The sequence below is a fragment of the Juglans microcarpa x Juglans regia genome, chromosome 8D, assembly GCF_004785595.1.
Source record: "Juglans microcarpa x Juglans regia isolate MS1-56 chromosome 8D, Jm3101_v1.0, whole genome shotgun sequence".
NCBI classification, from domain to species: domain Eukaryota; kingdom Viridiplantae; phylum Streptophyta; class Magnoliopsida; order Fagales; family Juglandaceae; genus Juglans; species Juglans microcarpa x Juglans regia.
In genome coordinates, this window is record NC_054608.1 from 29,596,593 (window position 1) to 29,609,816 (window position 13,224).

Here is a 13,224-nt window from a genome sequence, read left to right on the forward strand (position 1 = left end):
GAGGCACTGGATCTAGCGACGCCTCGGGTGGCACCAAAAAAAGAAACTGCTCGGAGGCGCGTGGCGGCCACACTCAAATTTCAAACTGCGCGTGAAGGATATGCGCCACTCCTTTGGACACCGCATTCGGTAGGCTTATAAATCGGCAGCCTTTGAATCCCCTTGTGGGGCACGTGGTGTCCTCTGACCACCGGAAAGTCTTTGAATGAGACTCCTCCCTTATTTGGCCTATAAAACTAAAAAAACAAAAAAAATAACAAAAATAGAGAAAAGGACTGGGCTGAGAGGAAGGAGAAGGAAGGAGGGAGGGGGAGGAGCCGAAGCTTCCACCCCCTGATTGGTTTTTTCTGGTGAGTTTTCTAGAAAGAAAAGTTGGTTTTCTAGAAAGAAGGCGCCATCCTTTAACGCCATGTTAAATCACAGAGGAACGGAAACTTTATTACAAGCCCGTTAAAAACAACGTCCAAAAAACCATTACAACAATAAAATTGCTTGAAACCCAAAACGGTACGATCACTTGAAGACAGACTCTCTCCGACGAAATGCTTTTAACTATCAACAAATTATGAGAATGAAATGTAAAAAGCAACGATAAGAAATAAATGTTATTCATAGCATCCTAAAATTACTTGGTATTTAATATTTTTACATTATTATTTTTAACATTGCAGCAAGAACACCTGAAATGTTTGAAAAGATTATAGAGAATCATTTTGGTATATATATATATATATACACACATACACACACACACCCAACGTAGTTTCAACAATTTTGAAAGAATTAAGGGTAGGAATATTACCGAGACAAGTTAGAGTCTTGACATGAGTACTCTTAATCTGTTTGACAAGGGAAGTATGAATATCTGACCAGGGAGGTGGATTGGACTGTTACTTCTCAAATAGTGGTTTATAGTGTTTCCTGAGGTCTTTGTAGAACTCAACAACATAATTTAATGAACCAATAAATCTTTGTAATTGAATTTTATCAGTGATGACAATAGGAAATTTATCAGCAAATTGAATGGATCTATTGATAGGACGAATATGTCCTTCAAAAATATCAAAACCAAGGAAACAAATTTTGGTTTGGAACAATTTCATTTTCTTAACAAAGACAACAAGATAATTTCTTTTGATGACTTCTAGAAAAGAATACAAATGTTTCTAGTGTTTATCAATAAATTTTGAGTAGATATGAACATCTTCAATATAAACAATTGTAAAATCACTAAATGAATTGAAAATATCATTCGTAATATTCTAGAATTCACTAGGCACATTCTTAAGACCAAAGGGCTTAACATTCCACTCATAATGTCCAAATGAAGTGATAAAAGCAGTTTTGTACATAATATATATATATATATATATATATTGGGTTTTATTGTTTAAAATACTCATCTGTTTGCATTCGTTAATTAGTTTTATAGGTTGATTAATGGTTGAATCTAAACTGAAGCTCAAGTATATTGCAAAATAATCCATATAATATTACAATTTTGCTATGGACAACGGGGATGGGTAAGCGGGGCTAACCAGATGTACGTAGCAACTTACATGGAATTAAAAAAATGGAAGAAAAAAACAAATAAAGAAAAATCGCAGAAAGGAAATAGCAGAACAATTTGTGGTCTTAACCTTTTTCGGCTTTTGTATCGCAGATTATTCGTCTCTGTAAAGAGGAAGCAGAAAAGCCTCTCAAGAGCAAATTTTTCTACTTTCTCCTATTATGAGAGCAGATTATTCTTCTTTCAGGCAAGTAGCATGGCAAATTTTACCTTCGCCTTTAAGGCGTCTCTTTTTCTCTTTCTTCTTCCGATTCTACCTTCCTGGTTTTGGTTTTCTCTCTTGATATTTTTCCTTGAGAAATTAAAGAGGCAGCTAAACAGGGTTATAACTTTCTTTGATTATCTTGTCTAGGCTAGTTCTATGTTTTTTGGACTAAGAATTTTTAATAGATCCATCTGCTTGTTAAGTTTTTTTTTTTTTGGATTTTCCCTTTATTTCTGCACCGTTTTTAATTGATCGGTCGGTCACAAGATTGGGTTTTGATTGTTATGTTTGACATCTCCTTCAAGTTTTTGGGTTTATTTGTAAAGCAAACTTTCAAGTTTTGTTTTTTTTTTTTTTTTTGGTTTTAATGCTATTTTAACTCCATACCCAGATGGTTATGAGTGTGAAATCTGTTTTTTTTTTTCCTTTATTTTTCTTGCTTTTAATTCTGGTCTTAATATGTTTTTTGATTTTTCAAATCATTTTGATGCAGAAAGGAGAGGGAGTGAAATCGGAGAGGGATCAAGGTGAGGAGAGGAGAGGGAGATGGAGAGGGAGAGGGAGGGATTACAACCGACGAAATTTCGAGGGAGAGAGAGAGAGAGAGAGAGGGAACGAAATGAAGAGAGAGGGGGAGGGGAAAATGAAACAATTATGTATTTAATCAAGAATAAAAAAGCAAACGGGTGAAAAACACATCTGAAGTGGGCATGCCGGTTGCACCATGCGGTTGCAACCAGCATTTTCATAATCTTAAAGTTACAATTTAAAAAACTAAAAAAATAAATTTTTATTTAACATTTGAGTATTATTTAAGCATAAAACCTATAAAGGTCAACTTTCGTTACCTTTAATTAATTGAGCTCAACTTTCATTACCTTGACACTAGCTTTACCTCTTCATGAAAAAAATAAAACAATTTATTTGAACTTTAAAGTGAGATATCCCAACAAAAGCTATTAATTAGTTCTTTCTTTTACCATTAATGATACACTAATTAAGTAAATTAACAATATTAGAGGGGGATGCATGCATGCATGGGATGTCTAAAAAAAAAAATACTACAACGTAATATTACATATAGCTGTGGATCGAGTGCGTAAGTACCGTGTAATTATTTTGAAAAAGAGCAGAGTCTATTAGTAAAAAATTAATTTTTTTATGTTGTTTCTATATTTACTTACTTTTTTTTAAAAAATTATACGATACTTACATATTTTACGATTGTAAATATCATTTCTCAATAAGATTATTCTTATTAAACAACACTCGTGATATTGTACGTTATCTATTCACTTTTCACGTGCAGAAGTAGACAATCTTAAATGTGTGTGAAAGAGAGAGAGAGAGAGCATAGATATTGGTGAAAGCTGGCTTGAAAAACAAGTGTACAAAAGAGAGAAAATAATTAATTTAAAGGCTGGAATTCGCCAAATGGATCTAATTTCCGAGCGTTAAAGAAATTGTAATGGGAATCTAGGCCGTCCGGGATTAAAACAAGCACACACGTACATGATCTCTCTTTTATGTTTCTGTGCCTAGCTATATCAAATTAATTATATGGGTGAGAGAGAGAGAGAGAGAGAGAGAGTTGTACGTACGTGGCTACCATTTAGATTTTCTGCCACTTACTTGTGTTGGGTCGGCCGTCACTGAGACAATGCTTTGTGGGTTTGTCGCGTCTGTATAATGATCTCTCTCTCTAGCTACGTACGTACTTTAGCATCCCCTAATCAAATCTTTAAATTTTGGCCGAGTCGACGTACGTACCTAATTAGTAATTAGCTCTTTATGCTTTTAGTTATTAATTATAGTAAGGTAATGACAAGAGCACAACTATTTTTACAATTACAATTACAGTTATAAATCTTTATCAAAATAGAAAAATGACTTCTTCTGTCCATTATTCTCATACTACATATCTGTTAAAGAAAAAAAATTAAAAAGATAAAAATAAATATACAGTATAATCTATATAGAGATGATGAGTAGTCATGACTGATAATAGTTTTATATCTTATATATATTTATTATTTCATGAACAACATGCATCCTGACAGAAACCAACATTCCCACTACTGACATCAACATACATCTTTCCGTTTGATCATAATTTTACATCTTTCGGTAATCTTATAGAATAATATATGAATACCCGTACTTGGGTAATGAATACTAGAATAATGAATACCCGTATTTGGGTCTCTCTTTTGGTCATTGCAGTTAAAAAATACCAAGCAACACTAGTTGGATCCACACTGTCTTTCACAAAAATAAAATAAAAAATAAAAAAGCCCTCAGTGAGTGCTAGCATAAAAGATAGATACAAATTAGAAGACTAAGGTTGGAATCGTGTTGAACAGAGATTCAAATCAAGGATTTCATAATTACCTTATTAATGAAATCTAATTACACATATTCATCTAAAAAATTGAAATTGTTTATTGGTATAAATGTTGCAATGTCCATTAAGCTGCCTACAAACTAAGATTCGTCTCAACTATCTTTATGGATATTAATTTTTTCTTGTTGTCAATGAGATTATTGTTTCGAAACCTTAATTTCCAAGTACTAAAAGTTGCTGAATGGAGCTTTCAAAGTAATGATGGGCGATATGTATTGCATGCATAGAAAGAGAGACAGAAGGAGGAGACAAACGGTTGAGGGAAAACAGGGTGGCAGGAGGAAAATGAGGATGTGACATAAATGAGAGAAGATAGGATGTAAAGTAGGCAAAGGGCAAGGGATAAAGCAAAGGGACTAGACCACTTCCAAAGGGGCTTCTTCCAAACTTCAACTTCGACAGTTTCTTTAACCTCACGATAGGGACTCCAGCAAAGGGATCTCCACCAAAAGATAGAGCTCATATTTTCAATGTACAATGAGGACTAGAGATCATGAGAGACTGCAAACAATCATATTATAGTGGATCCTCCCCTCCTTAAATCTCGTGGACGTAGGCTTTACGTCGAACCGCATAAATTTGTGTGTCTCTGTCTCTTTATTTTCACTGCTCACTACCATGGATGAAAGCAGACACCGCACAACAGCACTAAACTAGCTCTACGGGCTTTACACTACACCGATCGAAGCCAAGATTGCCATAGCAGGTCAGAAATGACTCTTTCTCGACTCCATTTTGGCGTTAACAAGAACAGTATTAACTCAAAAGCTATTTGCTTAGCACATCCCACAGCATGGCGTTGAGGTGGAATGGCTTTTGCATGGTATCCTCTCAATTGGATCAAGTAGGATGCCGGTCAAGTAGAGCTGGAATCCAATATATACTTTCTTGGGACTTACCTTGCCCCATCATCCATATAAAAGGCAGGCGCAAAAAAGGAACAAGCCCAGCCTCTTCAACAAAGCTTTGCTTGGAATGTGCTGCTTATTCAAAATATATAAGGAAAGAATATTATTAGGACCTTATCTATATATACAACATTAATAATATAGAAGATTTTTTTATAGAGAGAGGCGAAATATTTATTGTCTTTCTATAGAGAAAACCTTATTTACAGACATATTGACTTAAAGCATTAATGGTACTTCTCTCTCCTTATTGTTAAACCATCATGGCCATTTTTTTAATCATCTTGTGATGTCACTGAGGAGCTTATCATTGCTACTGAAGTTCTAGAGAAGTGGATCGAGTAGTTCGTTTCGTTCCTAAGTAAAGTTTATGGACTGCTGGATCTATTATATGGGTCTTTTACTTTGTGTCATTGGGTCTGTCTAATAGTGAGTCAATGACTCTCTAGTAATATGTCTAAGAGACGGATTTCTCTTTTCTTGTAATTTCAAATATCCCACAGCTTTATTTCTTATAATTGAGATGTTTTGAATGGCATTATCTACCATAAATTTTGTTGTTACCTTTCAAAATTGGATCATGCATTTTGGCAGCTTAATTGGAATTACATTTATTTATATAAATTTCTTACATTCATGATGTAAAACAAATAATTTATGTATCCAATTATTAAATTGCACCATAACCTATTTGATGATGAGAAATTAAAATGTTCATATATATAATATATTAACAGTGGGGTTACGTGCGAGGCACGTTTGCCTTGTATTATTATTGTTGATGCGGTAAAAATTGCTCAACAGGCCGGAAGGAGAGAAAGAGTCATTCCCGGCCATTGGGGCGACTTAGGCCTCGATCGGTGTTGTATAGAGCTCCCGTGTGTGAACTTGTGTCCCGAGCTTAATAAATCCTAGGCAGAGGAGTCCCGAGGAGATCATGAGGTACCTAGCAGGTAACTCCAGAGTAGGTGAGGTGCTGTCTCGAGCTGGTGAGGTGCCAAGCAGGTCATCTCCAGAGCAAGTGGAGGTGGAGGTTCTTGAGCAGAGGTGCAGAGCAGAGGAGGGATCCCAAGCTGAACTTCATTTGTTTCTCGAGCTGAACTCCCGTGCGTGAACTTGTTTCCCAAGCTTAACAAATCCTGGGCAGAGGAGTCCCGAGGAGATCATGAGGTACCAAGTGGGTAACTCTAGAGCAAAGTGAGGAGTTGTCCTGACCTGGTGGGTTGCCAAGTAGGTCATCTTCGAGCAGGTGTCTCCCGAGCAAAGAGAGGGTCTGTCTCGAGATGCTTCCCTAGCCATGCTTCTCGAGATGGTTCCTGAGCTATGCTTCCCAAGCTTAGTAAGTCCTAGGCAAAAGAGGTGTCGAGCAGGTGGCTCCCTAGCAGGTGACATCCGAGCAGGTGACTTCCAACCAGGTGGCTCGCAAGCATGTGGTTCCCAAGATGATGGCTCCTGAGCTAGTGGGCTAAGGAGGGATCCCGAGCTGAGGGAGGCTACGATGGAGACTCCTGAGTAGCGTGAGGATTGGTCCTGAGTGAGTTGGCTACCGAGTGAGAGGGGTTGTGATGGAGAGTAAGTCCTGTGCAGTGCTCTCGAGCACTGTGCATGCACGGTGAATGTACATGGCACTGTACACTTAAGTGCACCATGCCGGCCGAGTAGTTTGCATTTGCAATCAACTATAGTGTTCATATTCTAATTCACTGCACTTAGCTCCATCCAAAAGTGACTTTATCTAGATCTTTTTAAAGATAGAAATGACTGATTTAGATGCCGTGGTTTTGGATTAGCTAGTAAGGGCAGAAAACAATCTAATGTTTTTCTTATTAAAAAAAAAAGATTTAAGCATTGGATTCCAAATATTGGGTCTGTTTGACATATGTAAGCATCCACATCAATAAAAGGTGTTACCTGGCACAGAGTCATAGAATATTCTTTCTGCAGAATTTGGGTATCTCAATAGATAAGCAGCTTGGCCCCTGTAAGCAAGAAGAAGATAGAGAAATACCACACAAGTAAAGGCAATCTGGATAAATAGTATGGATTATTTATAAGGAGCCTCTTGTAAAGCAAATACATGGATTTATTCTCCAAGGAAAAAATGATTTGATGTAGTGCAGAAATAAACCTGTATGGCATGTATAGAGAAGTGACCTAAATCAACAAACATTGTTTCTGCACCTACAGCAACACAGGAACTCATTCAATGACAGGAGCAGAAACTAAGTGAAACTAGGCCAACAATAAAGGCACAATCATCAACTTGGCATGAAAGAAAAATCTAAGGAAATACAGAACATAATGCACAAAACCTCACAATATAAATCCCAAACTATTTAGGCAGCACATTCTGCTGCAATGACTCAACACAAGTCAAAAAGACATTCATTTCACTCGAGCATTTTCAAGACCAATAAGTCTGTATTTTATGTCAAAATGTATTGTTTAAGTGAACCACACGTACCCAGGGGCATAATTGCACATGGTTATAAATTGTTTGAATTCCTGGCCAAACAATTACATTTGCCTCTACACACAGTTTCAAATTTCATTTCCAAATTTTCATTTTACAAATTTTCAACTTTCCATTTCAAAATATATTCTTTACAAGAAGGAAACAACTTTTGAGATGGATTTAAGCTCGAGCGGGTGCCTTGTTATCTCACTTTCATTTCCTATATACCACTTTCAATTACATATTCATGGACCAAGTAGTCTAGGTTTCACCAGAAAGAAATTGTTGAGCTTAAAAATAATGACTTGCAGCCTGTAGGTACAAGCATCTGTTCTTAACAGATACCCGTATGCTACTTAGCATACTTTATGATCATGTATGTATATATATATCACTATAAGAAAATTGAGTAATTTTTACGATTTATTTACAACGAAAATGATTATTCATGACGTGAATATACTAATTTTGACATAAAATAATCAGTTTAGCAAGCAATAACTGACAGCTAATAAGAAATTTTCTTGTAATGTATGAATGAGATTAAATCTCAATGAAAAAGGACCAATCAATTCAATTTTATAATCTGATGAACTTGGATGAATTTATTATTTGTATTTCTTTGGCTGGAAGACTATATGCTTTATTCTTTTTATTTTTGTTTTTAGGTAAGTATTGAAAGGGTAGTCTTCATTCGATTTGTTCCTAACAATATGGCTTTACTTGGAGTATTTATTTCGTGGCCATATCAGCATGAATGCTTAAAAAAAAAAAAAGAAAAAAAAAAAAAGAAAAAAGCATGCATGCTGCAATAATTAGGACCAGGTCCACCAGTAAAAGGGCATGATCGATCCAAAGGACCTATCTTTTATTAACTTTTTGGGGGAGTTTAACCAATTTCGTGACAGATATTAGTGTGCTTTACATCAGCCCAAAGTAGCTTGCCTAGCACTTCTTCGGTTTTAAGTACTATGAGGAATTCTACGTGGAAGTGTCACATTAATTAATATATAATTTATTATTTTTATTATTATGTATTTGTTTAAATAGAATAATAAAAATGATAAATCATATATTAGTTAGGTAGAAGTGTGTGGTGTAAGACTTCAATATTATAGTATTTCTTTTTAACTATATACTATATGAGAAATGATATTTGTAGTTTTAAGATATGCAAGTTTCGAGTACTTCTTTTGAAGAAAACAAGTAAATATGGGACTTATATGAAAAAATTATTCTTTTAGTGATGGATCTCATTTTTTTTCAAAATGAGTGTATGAGACTTACACATTCTAGACTGTATCTAAGATTGCTCATATTATATACCAATTAGAATGAACGGTGAGAACCTACATTGTTTTCAAGAAAGATGTGGTGTTATCAATAAAGTATTATAATATAAATCCAACAATATTGATTTTTAACCCAAATTTAGGGGCTTAAAATGAGATTTAGGGCTGGTTTGGATACAAAATTATCTCATCTCACTTCATCTCATTTTACAATTTTTTTAAATTTCTACACAAGATATAATAATTCAACTTTTTCAAATCTCAAAATAATAATAATATTAAAAAATAATATTCTAATAATATTTTATTCAACTCATCTAAAATTATCTCATCTCATCTCATTAGATAAACACGTGATAGGTAGTTTTTTTTTTTAAATGGATTGCTGTTTAATTATGTGACTTTTAGATCAATATTAACTGCTTATTATAAGATCTATTTTATATGTCTATCTTTTTTATTTAACTCAAATAATTCAAATCAAACTGTATTAGTTTTTTATCTAGCCAAAAATGTCCAAGTTTTCCTTTTTTATTTTTCTAATTATTTATTATATTTTGTATGAAAATTTAGAAAATTTATAATGATGAAATGAGATAAGATGGGTTGAGAGTGTTTTTGTATTTAAACGGGGCGTTAGAATTAAGGGAGTTCTTATTAAAAAAACAAAAAAGGATTTGCAAGCAAATATATGAAATTAGAAACTCAATAATTAAAAGGATCATAAACATGATGAAAAATCCAACGTATGACTACATGTTTACGTCCTTCACCGGCCCTAAGGCCTTGTTTGGTTACATGGATGATATGAGATGAGATAAAAGTTGAAAGTTGAATAAAATATTGTTAGAATATAGTTTTTATTTTGAGATTTGAAAAAGTTAAATTATTTATTACATTATATGTGGGAGTTTGTGAAAGTTGTAATGATTATTTGAGATGAGATAATGAAATGAGTCTTCTCAATTCATCTTAGTAACCAAACTAGCCTAAAATTAACATAATGATAACTAGTTTTAATTAATTATCATATATGGTACAAGCACTATATATAGAGAGAGATACTTACAGTGTAATAACGATGGCCCTAGAATTGCTTGGTTTAGGACTGCAACCTGTTCCTTCTCTCCTCCCATCGCCTTCGTACCCCTTGGGGCACGAACAATTGAAATACCCCACATGGTTTATGCATGCTTTCTCAATGCAAGGGCTTGAAGTTTTGCACTCATCAATATCTGCAACTTAGTAATAACCAAAAATACTCATGTAAGAAAGAAGAAAGGCTCGTGCTAGAACGATACAGGCCAGCTAGCTTAAAATATACAAGATCATAAGCGTAGATCACTTTTTCATGGCATGTTCCATTCTTTTTTAAAGAATCGAGCTTTCATAATTTAAGAAGGCTATGCTAGCGGGCCGGCTAGCATTTACTACTAGACATACCACTAGTTATAATTTTATAGTATTTTTTAACATTTTTAATCATTAAGAAAAAAAATATACAATTTCCACTTCCTTAATTATTAAAGAAAATAAATAAATAATAAAATTAAAATACATGAGCGGTAAGATTGAGCAGTAGGTTTGAGGAGCTCGACAGACATTTTTCATTTAAGAAGGTACATATTCATAAATTAATATAGATTAATTACCTTCATAGCCATTGGAGAGATATGGGTTTCCGAGATAGCCTGAGGAGCAATAACAACGATACACAGGACCGCTTGTTGAATTGTGACACTCACTATTTGCTGCCTTGCATGCATATCTTGTGGTATTTTTCTTAGCATCTTCGCATGTCTGGTTTCCAACTGCCCAATCTAGCATTAAGGGAAGATCATCTTTATCCTACAACTTCTGAAGATCCAAGGACAAAAATTTGTATGCTTCTTCTTCCACCACAAAGCCAAAAAGTTGTATGCTTATTTTTCAAGGTACCAAGCCACACAACAAAATAATTTAGTCCTTGTGGGATTGATGTCTGGCAACAGCTTGTGCCACAGCAAGACCAATTTACAACACTGTCGATGCTATCACAGAGAGACACACATCCACTCATATACTTCTTTTTTGAGATTGAAGTACTTATAATAATTCCTACAGTACTGTTGTAACCGATGGTAGTGAACTTGTTTTTTGTGGAAGAAATTGGAAACCATTGCGTGGGGAGTTCGACATAGCTGTTGTTGGGATTATACCCAGATTCGTAGGGGCAATTGCGGGCGACAGGAGCCGAGACTCGGAGTTCGCCATCCAACGAAATGTTGCGGACTTATGTTCCATTCAAAAATGGTGTTGGAGTCCCGGAGGAAGAGTTACAAGTGATGAGAAAAGATGGGTCGAGGTAATACCCATGACTTGTTCCGAATGGGTAGGGAATGTCGAGTGATCCTCATGTTGTGATGCAGTTGGAGTTGGGTTCAGCCGCTGCTATAAATATTGATGCTAAAATTACAACCCCAAGAAGGAGGAGTTGTTGCACCTGAAGTGTTTTATGCAAAGACATGATGAATCTCTGCTCTTCTGTAATTAAACAGTACATTTTATTTGGTTCAAGATCCCTTGATCGTTAACGGCCTCTAATGGCCATCTATTTGTAAAACTAGCAGTAGCGGAACCAACTAGGAATTTGTTGTGGGGGCCAAGATAATCTGTAAGTTCAAAAGAATTTTGTAGAGGGGCCAAGATAAGTTTTGAGAGAGGGGGCCAACAGATGAGATTAATATAATCCTATTAAATCATAAAAAATTAATATATATCATTATTTTTTCTTTCAAACCTTGGGGGGCCATGGCCCCTTTCCCCTTCATAGGTCCGTCCCTGTGTAGAAGGAAATTAATTCCTCTTTGGAGAGACTCAACTAGTCTTGAATTCTTCTAAATATATATATATATATATATATATATATAGAAGAAGACTTGTCTGATTTGGAGGATTATTCTTAATGTATTCATTCAATTGTTTTCAGTGAGATGTTGTAAGTCTTCAGCATTAATAAAGATCAGTTTCATTTAAAAAAAAAAAAACTTCAAGCAAGGAGGACATAGTTAGGCTTCGTTTGGTTACACAGTTCAGATGAGATGAGATATTTTGTTGAAAGTTGAATAAAATATTATTATAATATAATTTTTTAATATTCTTTCTATTTTGAGATTTGAAAAAGTTGAATTGTTTATTATATTTTATGTGAGAGTTTGAAAAAATTGTAATGATTATATAAAATGTGATAAGATGAGATGAAATACTTTAGTTTTATATAACCAAATCAGATTGCCTTTTTCTATGTCTCTAATATTCTTTTTTCGTTCATTCATAATAGTTAACTTAGAAGAAGATGGCCTTCTGCTTATAGAAGGCAACTATTAGTACTTATCATTGAACTAGTCAAGAAAATTAATATCTCATTTCTTTGAAGGGTATTTTGGGTGGCAACGGCAGAACCGCATTGATCCTTAATTAGGAGGAGGAGCCATGGCCTCCCATTTATTCTCTTCAAAATTTTCTAAAATTTTAACATACAAAGAAATGTCTCACTCTAATTTTTTTCTACATTTCCTAATTTTTTATAATTTATATATATGATCTACTTTTAAAGATGTGGCCCCATTAATATTAAATTAAACTAAATTTAAAAAAATAAAAAATTTATTAATATGAATCCACTATTAATAAACTTATAATTAATAGGAGCCAACTAATACTGCCTATTAGTCATCATTGAACTAGTCAGCGAGTCAACTAGTCAAGAAAATAAAGTCTTTTTCCTGTAGAGACTTGTATAGGTACAACATGTACTTAATCTTGAGGATGCTGAGCTATGTATTATGGGGCACAGAGTGATCTAAAAATGATTAAAGAACTTTGTGTCACGATCAGAGGTAATAGTTCTGGGGACTCCATGCAGGTGGACAACTTCTTTAAAAAATAAGTGAGCTACGCTGGATGCATTCTATATCTTTCGGCAGAGAATAAAGTGTGCCATCTTGGAGACTCGATCCACGACTAGAAAATTAGAATTGGCACCATGTTGAGTACGTGGTAACCCAAGCATTGCGTTAAATCCTCCCAAATTTTTTGAGGTATTGGTAATGGGGTATATAATCCCGTGTTCTATGAATGACCCTTCTTCACTTGACAAATAGGGTAGCTTTGCACAAACCTCCCTACATCACGTTTCAACTGAGGCCAGAAATAACGTTCAATCACCAAGGAAATTGTTTTGTCTTGACCCACATGGCCTCCTAATCCTCTCCCATGCAGCTCACGTAGGACGTGTTCACGCGAGAAGTCCGAGGAATACAGAGTTGGTTTCCATGGAAAACGTATCTCTCTTGTATATGAAAGTCTGAACTTGGCTGTCCTATTACACATTTATTCCAGACCTCAGAAA